General features: G+C 37.8%; 1 long non-coding RNA gene across 1 annotated transcript; it reads left to right on the forward strand.

Moving 5' to 3' along the window:
- The first annotated feature begins 4,296 nt into the window (after positions 1-4,296).
- On the forward strand, positions 4,297-5,456 carry LOC134667043 (uncharacterized). The gene is made up of 2 exons (XR_010098587.1): positions 4,297-4,945; positions 5,265-5,456. It is a non-coding gene; the product is annotated as an uncharacterized LOC134667043 (long non-coding RNA).
- Positions 5,457-11,513: the final 6,057 nt, after the last annotated feature.

The following is an 11,513-nucleotide window of genomic DNA, read 5'->3' on the forward strand; positions in this document are numbered from 1 at the left end:
TGAGTACCCACAACACAAGCCTGCTGGAGCTTACCGTGGGGCTTAGTCAATTTGTGCAAAAATGTCCTATAATATAAAAAAAAATCCTCTTAAAATAAGGTCAATTTTCGTTTAACTTAATGTACCTAAACGAAAACCAACGAATAATTATAAATTATTTATATACTTACGTAATAGTCTCAAATTGGTAAACATTTAGTATTGTCCTAATTGCAGATAAACACAGTTATTAAATTACGCGAGTAATTACTGAAGGAGCGTACAAATGTTATTTCAGCATTCAATTACAAAGACATTGAGCCCAATTCTGATTAAAACAACTTGTTACCGTTTTGATTTTCATATAATGTACGTATGTCTGTTACCTCTCAAGCTTATGGCGCTAAACCGATTTTGATACAATTTGGTTTACATATTACTTTGAGACCCGAGGATGTACATACGATAGTGAACTATTCTTTGTAGTCGTATTAGTTATAAATTGACACAATTATAATTAAAAAATCTGTTAATTACGACATTTTATTTTGTGAATAAATAGATGCAAGTATAGGCTACGGATTTAAATATTTGTAACAATCGTATTTTTAGTACCTATCTTCACCACAGCGTCGTACAAGCGTCCGTTATTCTTCAAAAACTGATGAATTTTATCCACATGAGTAGCAAAGTAATTTAATTTTATACAACTTATGATTTGTTTCCTCATATTGACTAATAGAGTTGACTTTAAGTAATGATTTTGAATAAGTAATAAATATTTATTACAGTTAAGGTGACAGTCCATTTCCAACGACAGCTGCATTACTGTTCATTTTACTATGAAAATTGACAATGACAGCGACGCGTTCAGCACCGATAGTGCAGCTGTGGTTAGAAATGGCATGTTACCATTACTTTAGATTTGATTTGTAATGACTACTACTAAATACTAGTTTCCTCGCGTTGGTGATGTGAAAATGTTTGGGTTTCACTCGAGCGTTTCGTTCGTTTTCGTGCGTGCCTTGAAGACATTACAACACCAAGAACACTTCTTTTGCTCGGGTATCAATATTACCTCAAGAGTCTTTAACCTTAACCCAACCAAGCAAGGGTCTTGTTGCTTACAACAATGTTTCTCCGTTGTACTTAAAACAAATAAATATTGCGCGTTTCATTGGGAAAGGTATTGCTAGTGACTGTACTTCAGATAAACCTAATTATTATGCACAATTAAGCCCCTTTTGTTCATTGCGGGCTGCAGTAAAAATTAAATCAAACCGAATTTTATTATCTTCCGCTTCGGTCTCATAACTCAGAAATATTCATGAGAAAAGTTTTTTTACTTTGAAACAAGATCAGTAGATGGGTTTTAATTTTAATTCTGATAACTTTGACAAAACGATATAGCTAATATATGTAGGTAATTTTTTAATTAAACATTATTTAAAGATAAATTTAAAAGAAATATTTGTCCAAGCTGTTTTGTAGCGATATACATAAGTACCTATATGTAGAACGCGTACAACGGCACCTACTCACCCCATTTAACAGTGCTTCTGTTGCAATAGGAAACTAAAACGGTTCTCAAGTAAATGTTTATTTCAGTAGACACTCCAAAAATCAGGAAAGTCGAGGTCCGATTAACACCCTAGCCGGCAAAAATTTTCCAATCAGCCCCTGTAAATTGGAAAACTTTTATATGCGTTCAAAAGTCCAGGTGTATTTCTATCGCTGTTTTTGAGAGCGGGGAAAGTTTTTGTTCAGGTCGTTCGGAAAACGATTTAATTAGTGTTGATTGAAAATTTTGCCTGTAAAAGGGAAACCTTATAAAACTCATTAGGTACCGCAAAGTATTTAGGATTCATTTTTAGTATTCCTCAAAAAACTTTGTTTCTTTAACGGGGCCCACTGATTAACAGTCCGCCGGACGGTATCGGCCTGTCAGTTGTTTGGAACTGTCAAACTATTGCTCTAACTGACAGGCCGATACCGTCCGGCGGACTGTTAATCAGTGGGCCCTTTTATGGTCATAAACAGCATAAAATGGTATACGGTATTTTCGTGGAATCAATCAATATTAGAGGTTTCAATTGTTTGAGAATGATCAAAGATCTACGAACGTCAACATTTTAGAAGTAAATTTTCACAGTACCTACATAGTTTAAAAACTCGCGCAATGGCCATATCTTCCATCTCAAGTTTCAGGCGACGACATATCTATTGTTTCGTTCTAATTTCCTGGCTTTACGCTCCCTATAAATAGGCAGTGTTGTTATTAGTGCAGCAAATTGGTTTTTGGCACAACACCACACCGCTGCTCGCGGTCATCAGCAATTTTGGCAGAGCCACGCGCCCCCATACTTACGGGATTTTACGGCTTTATTGATTGCCTGATAATTTTCAAAATCGGTCCTTTAATGACCGAGATATGGAGTAACAAACATTAAAAAAACATACAACTGTAGATGTAGATGTAGTGTAGGGACGCCCGGCCGGAAGCAGGCGGGCTGTCGATCGCTTGTCGCGTTCATTCAGCCCGGTTCCCTGGAGTTGGAGCTGCAGGTTACTGTCCCGGCGGCATTCCCACACTATTCTCCTCAAATCTTCTTGTTTTCCTGCAGAACAGAAGGACATCTTTGAGTTCGACGTCCTTTAGTTCGTTTTCTTCTAGTGTGTCTCTACCGAATGTATTATATCGCGGTGCCGCGTACATAGTACATTCTGCTAGTAAGTGTAAGCTGGTCTCCTCCTTACCACAATGTGGACAGGAGGCGTCTCTACTAATTTCCATTATCTTAAGGTGTCTGTTGAGAGTATTGTGACCTGTAATGATACCTGTCAGTAGTCTCAGACTGCTCTTACCTAGTTCCAAAAGATACCTGGTTCTCCTGTGGTCTATACCTTTGATCATCATCTTCGACTGTCTGTCCAGTCTCTTCTTCCCATTCTCTCTGTGCTTCCATCTCTTTTACCTTCTCTATGACTCCCTTCGTGACATCAGCTGACATAGGCAGAGCCGGTTCCGGACCTATGTATTCCGTCTCCGCCCCTATCCTCGCCAGCTCGTCTGCTTTCTCGTTTCCCGTTACTCCCTGGTGTCCTGGTACCCATGCATACAACTGAATTGATAACCTCCTTTTGAGATTTGGAAGTCGGTTATGGATTGTTTGAGGAGAGAAAATGAGGGTAGACATTTGACTAGCTGTGGGACACTAGGGGCCAGTTGCACCAACCACAATTGATGGACGGATGAAAGTCAGTAATGAACAATTAAATTTCCCATGCAACAAAATTCAGGGAACAGGGAAAAAGCTAATGAAAAATATGCCTTTCATGTTCCAGACTACATACCTATGACTAAGTTGAGATTATTCATTTGTTACGAATTCACGAAAACTTACTATGCCATCTTGTTTCCTTAAACATAAATATTTAAGTCCCTACTAAGAACGTCTACAAGCTCTTTCATCACTTCTAACTATAGCGTTTGTACACATAAAATTATTTCATTAAAAGATGATCCATTTAGAAGGTCGAACCATACTGTTTTATCTTAGGGATGGCCGGGGGGCGCCATAAGCCTTCAGTAAAAAGTGCATATAGTACTTGGAAAAATTCGACCTATGCCGCTGTGGCCCGGTGACACCTGCCGCGATAGCAGAGGACGTTGGTTCGATTCCACCCTGGGGCACTGGAGGCCTTGGTCACGTTTTCTTAGTATATGACATTTATTTCAATTAATAATTTATATAGTAGTGTTTCTACTTGTAATAAAAACAAATTAAAATATTTTCTGAAAATAATTTAATTTGTTCTAATACTTCTAATAGTAAAAACGTTATATGCCGGTGGCCGGTGTTCACCACTTTAACCTTCCGTCACTTTGAACGCACGATTTAAAAAAATAGAAAAGGTTAAGCACAAGAAACAATTACATCAACATAAGTACAATGAATAAATGAGCTAAATCCAAATAAACAATACATATTAACGAAGCACCGAGTCGGTGCCCGCAACTCCGTCCAATTCTGCGACAAGTATTTTAAGTAGCTAATCAACATTCCTGCCGTACCCCGTGCTCTCTCATTAGTACACCTTTGTATTAGACAATGTAGCTCTGATTCCAGCAATAAGACAATTAAAAACGGTTTTTATTCGAATTGTCGAAAAAGCGCGGGCCTACAAAAGCCCACGCGTAGACTCAACCGGATAATTAATGTTATTTTAAACAAAGAAAACGGCGAATGTTTACGTCGAGCTCAAAAGATAGGTAGGTACCTATGTAAGAACAATAATACCAATACAGCACCTCTAGCACATCTTGCATCCGCGACTTAGACCGCGACTCGAGTCGCCATTCCCGCGGCTGTCAAATCTGTCGATTTCCGTAGCATAACTTGTACCCGCGACTGCAACAGCCGCGTAGAGAACTCAAAGTCGCGGCGCGACTCGTCAGTGTTACCCGGCGAAATCAAAGTCTAAACAAATCGATATTTGCAAGTGGCAACACTGAATCGGAAACCAGGGATGCGCTAAATCATTCGTTCTTTGGTGGTAAAAAATCTAGTTTTTTGTCGATGGTTAAGTTTTTCCTGTCAAAGTCAAAGAACTTTCAAATTTTGTCAGCATTTAATTATGGGAAAAAATATGAAAAAATGTAAGTAATAGAGCCTTATATAATTAATATTGATAATATTCCTTAAAATATATATTGTTTAAAAATTTCTGTTTAATAAACCTTTTAAATAAAATATTTTTGTAAGTAACTATAATAATGGAATTGCTATTATTGGGTTTGTTCTCATATTCCTGTTGTAAATAGTGTTTTTCTTTTTCAGAATAAGTTCAGCATTATCCTAGACACGATTGATATCCCAGCACCCAAAGGAAAATATTATTAACAGGAACGTGCCAACGGGACCCGAAGTGGAGATTCAGGAAAAGAAACACACTAGGCAAGCTTGTAGGTTTCAAACGCGGAGCTGTCCGCTTTTCTAAATTAACTAAGATGTGAGAACCGCTTTAGCTTTAAGAACACCACCGACGAAGTGAACTATTAATAATAACCCTAATGGTTATGGCGTACCTATCTAAGCTGCCACAGTAACTCTCAAATAAGTTTCATATAGTTTTTCTTGTGCCAATAATGGATGGCATGTGTGTGTACTGTGTACCTAACTGTTTATGATGTGACAAATTGATATGAGAAGCTTATTTCATAGTCCTCGATGAAGTCATGACCATATTTTATTGTCTTGTTTATAAACCAATTTTCTTTCCAGGGTGATATTTAATTGTCCTACGCCGCATGTCGAAGAAAAAGGAAGAGAGAAAATACTTTTCAAGGGTAATAAAGAAGATTCTTACAATTTCTCTATAGTGGTTCTAGATGTTAATATATATTAGGTTTAATAATAAGAAGTCGAATATTGCAAGAATATATAAGGCAAAGCAATATACTATTAATTTAAATATTGTTTTTTTTCTCTCCTGTATTTTTACCTGAAAAGAAACAAAAATAAAGTAGGTAGGTAAGTACCTAGAACTCCTAGAAGCCATGATTAATTAGCTCCCCAAGGCCCACTTCATACCTAATGCTGACAGCAACTTATCATAGCATGATCGTATCAGGCCCTGTCAAACATGAAGTGAAACATCTAGAACACGGGTTTGATCTAGAGGAGTTTCAATATGGTAGACCATATATTATGATAACCGTACCTATGCTACCTACGCAGACTATGACATGAGCGTAATAACTCCTTCAAAATATTGTTGGTCGGCTCGGTCCAGTCACGTCACGGTATGGTGTTGTCAGGGGACGGAATGGTTTAGTGGGTGATGACTGATAATATTTCATACAAAGCATGATTTTGAGCCGGACATGATCCTGTTATAGCCACGTATTACATCATTCTGTTACAGTACGATGCAGCGGGCACAGGCCACATGTACATAGGTATGTTTTGTTGAAGCCGAGGAAGGTTCCAAACGGTACCTAAATAGTAAGAGATTGTTGAAATTAGACATGTAACCGTGATCCTAAATATTACTACTAAGACTATGGCTTACTTAATAAGTTGGATAGTTTGTTTTGAACATTTGTACCTACCCACCTCATCGGCTTCATTTATGTACAAGCAAGCGGGCTCCGTTGTTAGGTTGATGAAAGTTTTGTGTAAGGAAGTCTTAGGATTACTTTTACAAACTTACGAACCTGAATTGAAATTTAAAAATCCTACATATGTACCTAATTACTTAATTGAGTACCTACAAACTAGCTGCTTGAAATTAAAGTTGTAAACATGATGGGTGTGTTGTGGTACTTGTAGGTATCACCGTGCATAATCAACATAAGAGTGCGTAAAACGCATTTAGTGATTGTTCCATACTTCCGTATTCCTTAGGGCAATAAGTAATTATACAAATTATATTATTACATAATATATGAAACTTGTTTTTAAGTTATAATTATCAAGAGTTTAGTTAAAAAAGTACAAGCAAACCACCCGCGAGAGCGAGTCGCGTTATAAAGTCGCGTAGACTTCGACTCGCGGATTGACATAAAGACGAGAGAATATTTTGTCTCAAAATAGGCAGTTGTGCTACGGATTTTAGTTCAAAGTCGCGATCGTTGTCATTTTCTGACAGTGACACCTGATCGCGAGTTTGTCGCGGCTCTCGCGCGTGAGTTGTGCTGCCAACACGCGACAAGCCGCCAAGTCGCGCCGATCTGTCACTTCTCACGCCTGTCGCGGCCAGTTGTGCTAGAGGTGCTGGAAGTAGTAAATGAAAGATGAAAAATGTTGTTGAAAAAATATACAGCGATTTCTGAATAGCATGAAAATTCCTGGTTTTCCCCGTGTTGATTATTTTCTCGTAATAAAAATACTAAGTATTATAATAATAACATACCTACGTAATTATTTTCTTCTTTATTATTTTTCTATTTTATTGTGATATTTACTAAATTAAATAGCTAGCATTAATTTCAATAATTATATGTTAAAAAGAGAACTAAATAAGTATAAGCCAAGCTGAAAAAGATCCAGATACTGTTAATTTTACAAAACTTACGAGAGGTCAAGTGTCGAGTGCTTAGGACAGTAAGTACCTTATGATAACGGGCAGTTAAAAAGGGCTGCACTCAACAATAAATCGTTATTCCGCATCACTTAGCGCCGGGCTAGAGCAGCAGTAATATTATAAATTCAAGCATAAGTGCCATCACTCAATAGGAAAGGGTACTTGAGAAAATTACGGGAAGCCGGTCTGTCCACTTCAACCCCCACTTCCAAAGATTTCGAGTCAAATCATTATTTTCATCTACTTACCCATATACTTAACAAACTTTTTGATATATGTCATCATCATCATCATCATCTCGGCCATAAGACGTCCACTGCTGAACATAGGCCTTCCCCTTGTTATGGGGGGTGAATGCCATAATCGCCACGCTTGGCAGGCGGGTTGGCGATCGCAGTCGAGTACACCGAATTTGAGGGACGCTGCTGCCCGTTCACCGGTGGTCTTGGACGTAGTTTAAGGACATACTCGGGTCCGGGTGATATATGTACCTACATATATATTGAAACACAACAAGAACTAACGCCGACTGTCAATATTATTATTTAAATCAGTTTGTCTATTAATATTAGAGTAAACTCACTTTCTACCACATGTTAGCTTGGTTTTGTTCTATTTTATTTTTATTGTTTTTTCCCTGGTTGCCTTGAAAACCAGCGCCATGGCTAAGTATCTTAGTCTTCGGTATATGCTGAGTGGGATCCATTTTGGTGAAATTTGGTGTTAGAATATATTAGAATGAAATAATATTATAGGTAATATTTTATGTTTTACACCAAATAAATTATTTCTATTCATAAAGTGTCTGATGTAGGTACATAAGCTTTTCAAATATAATACGAAATAAACACATAGGTAAATATGTACAGTCGCCATCAGATATATCGGAGCAGCCAAGGTGTTCACAGATATCTGAACACGCCTATATTGTCAAGGCATTAGAGTGCGCGTTCAGATATTGTGATCACCTTGGCCGCTCCGATATATCTGATGGCGACTTCATGTACAAAAGCGATGTCAACCTTGAAGGTAGGAGTTTATTTCTTCCGGTTAACGTACTTCATAGAGATTTGAATCAGACCAGTCTTAGGACTCATAGGAATAAAGAATTCTGAGGAGTCGTAGAAGCGCCCAACTTGTTCATCGCGTTCCCGCACCCGGTGCATAGCGCTGCACAAACCTCTGCGTTTTTAGCACAGAAAAGTTCAGAGCTGACGCGCACGCTGTGATGTTGGGTTTATTCTAAATAAGTACAGTCACCTGCAATAATATTTTACACCGAAGGCCGCAAAAATATCTGACACTATCTTATTTGTAGAGCCATAAGAGCGTGTCACATATTTTTGCGGACTTCGAAGGGTAACATATTATTGCAGGTGACTGTACCTAACTAGTACCCAAGTACATACCTACATTTCTAAAGTTTCTGTTAGCTTATTAAAAAATCTTTACGTAGAAGTATCTAAGCCAAACGCAAAATCAGCTAAATTGTATAAAAGTTATTTAATATGTAATTATTCAAATGACCTCTCTTATATTTTACTTAGATGTTATAATAAAAATTAATTTCGCGTAATTTAATTCTTATCTTTTGCGGCAAGACCATATCTCTGGCGAAATTTCGTAAATTATTCATGAGGAAAGTTTTAACGGGGACATGGTTTTAAACCAACATTTGTAAGCTGGGCTTCGCTGTAATATAACTTTAAAAGATTGGGTTTTGATCAGGAATCATATATAAATGAACATATTAAATACTTATGGTTACTTATTATGTTAAGAATATCATATATACCTAGTGTCTTCTTGGATTTCACGGGCCTGTACATCCCGGTCTTTTGATATGCTTGCGTGGAGATCCAGATCCAACACGCAGAGTCCTCTTGGAGAGATTTATCGTCATGGTATAACGCCTGCTGAAACCTGTCCACAGGCCCAACAAAATGCAACAATATTGCCCGATTTTTCTTCAAACAAAACGTCACTTTTGACACTGACACATCTAATCCATACCGTTTCTAGATCTATTAATTCACGTATCTTAAAGTTCGGGATGATAGACACCCAGGCATGAACCGGTCGCAGCAGGCATTGGGATTATTGTAGAAAAAGTGAACAGTATACCGTCTATGGATTGAAGCTTGGGTAGACAATGAGACTTAGAGAGAGGTTATTGCAAAGACGTCCGGGCAACTGCCATAACAATATGTTCACTCATATTCATAGCGTTATTATTACCCCAATTAACAATCTCGGCTATTTACTTAATGTTCTCTTAGCAACATCAACCGGAGTCAAAATTTTCGCGAGCTTTGTTATATCAAAACAAAGCAAAATAAGAAAGCAAACAAGTGAAATGCCAGAGGGCCTACCGCGAACCACGTTCGACGTGTTGCCTCTCTGTCACACTTGTAAATTCGTAAGTAAGTGTGACTAACAAGAGATTAACACGTCGAACGTGATTCGCGGTAGACCCTCAGTAGTAGTTATCGTTTACGTTAGAGCGTTCAGTGCAAACACAGAGCCTGGAATAACTACGCTGGAAGTTACAAAGTCGAACAACTCAACCCTGAGGGAAAATAAACCCGGGAAATATTAATTAACTGCCTAAACTAGCTGTAGGCTTTGCCCAAGTGCGATTCAGTGATCCCCTCACTCTCCAGATGATTTAAAAAATAAGGTAAAGTTAAACCAACAAAGATCTGCAGCGACTTTGATAGCCAACGCAGTGCAAGTATTATTTATACCTCATATTTTCATAGAAGTTTGACGTTTAAAATTACACTTGCACTGTGTGGGCTATCAAAATCGCTGCAAAATTTTCTCGGTCTAACTCTATAAGTACTCAATAACAATCCGTTCAATGAAAGCAAACTGATGTCTTTTTAATTACAAAACGTCCCTTCGAATTGAAGGCCAAGATCTAGATGTAAAGATTTTAATAGGTTTTACTTAGTGATTGTCACATCAAAACATCACACAAAAAATCAAACAATGGGCAAATCGAATAGTAACAAAAACCGGCCAAGTGCGAGTCGTACATAAGTCCGACTTGACTACACATTTTTAATAGGTTTTCCTGTCATCTATAGGTAAAGAACTATTTTGTGTATTTTTTTCAAAATTTTAGACCCAGTAGTTTCGGAGATAAAGCCGGGAATGGTCTTGGTCTTGGTGGCTATTTTCTTGAATAACTTCGACCCTTTGTATTTTAAAATTATAAATAAAATGTCCATCTTTGCTTTTTAGCGATAAGACCGCCTGTTGTTTAACCTCTTCTTCCTGTATTATTTGTATTATTTTCTGTAATGAGGTGTGCAATAAAGAGTATTTGTATTGTATTGTATTGTATCTTTGGGTCACTTATTTACATATGTGTACCAAATTTCAACTTAATTGGTCCAGTAGTTTCCGGGAAAATAGGCTGTGACAGACGGACAGACAGACAGACGCACGAGTGATCCTATAAGGGTTCCGTTTTTTTCCTTTTGAGGTACGGAACCCTAAAAAGTAGAGAGACCATGCTACTTGTAGGTAACATGCAGGTAGGTAGGTTGTAGGTGACGTTTAAAATTACACTTGCACTGCGTGGGCTATCAAAATCGCTGCAAAATTTTCTCGGTTTAACTCTAAGTCCTCAATGACAATCCATTCAATGAAAGCAAACTGATGTCTTTTAATTCCAAAAACGTTCGAATTGAGAGCCAAGATCTATATGTAAAGATTTAAATATATTTTACTTAGCGATCGTTTACAGTCACGCAAAAAAATCTAATAATAAAGAAGTAGGGAGACCATGCTACTTTGTACAACGGGACTTAATCGCGTATTTAAGATTTAAGATTTACCTCCGACTTTTCGAGGACGGCGTTGTCCCCGTGGTCTCGGAGAAGACTGGCTATAGTTGACATCAACATCTAGCCACGCGAGTTTTTCGAACTACCCGCACTTGGTCTTAATATTTTTTTTTTTATTATGAATGGGCTTACTCATGGCCACAGACTAGCCGAGGCGTAGACGCGGCCTACGATGGAGCGAGCTCGCCCAGAAGGTGCCTGTTCACTCTTGATTTGAAGGTTGCCGGGTTATAAGAGCACGGAAAAAATCAATCAATCATTGTTTAAAAATCGTGAATGTTTAAATCAGTACCATGCTACTTGTAGGTAACAGGAACATTTTACTATAGACACCTCGTATTCAGCAATACTTAACACGTAGTTTAGAGGCGCTCTGATTTATATGCAAATGTGCTTATGTCACAAGCGATGCCTATTAGAGTTGCTGGCAGCATCAATAGAAGTCTAATTTGTGCAGAGCAATCAAATTTCAGTTAATTACCGCACGGTTATATGTACATACGTACGTGCGTAATAAAGCGTGGTGACAAAATTACACCGCGCTCTGTAACTCTTGTTTCATTATTAATCTGGCAATTATGACTAAGG

This window comes from Cydia fagiglandana, chromosome 8 (genome assembly GCF_963556715.1).
Source record: "Cydia fagiglandana chromosome 8, ilCydFagi1.1, whole genome shotgun sequence".
Taxonomy (NCBI): domain Eukaryota; kingdom Metazoa; phylum Arthropoda; class Insecta; order Lepidoptera; family Tortricidae; genus Cydia; species Cydia fagiglandana.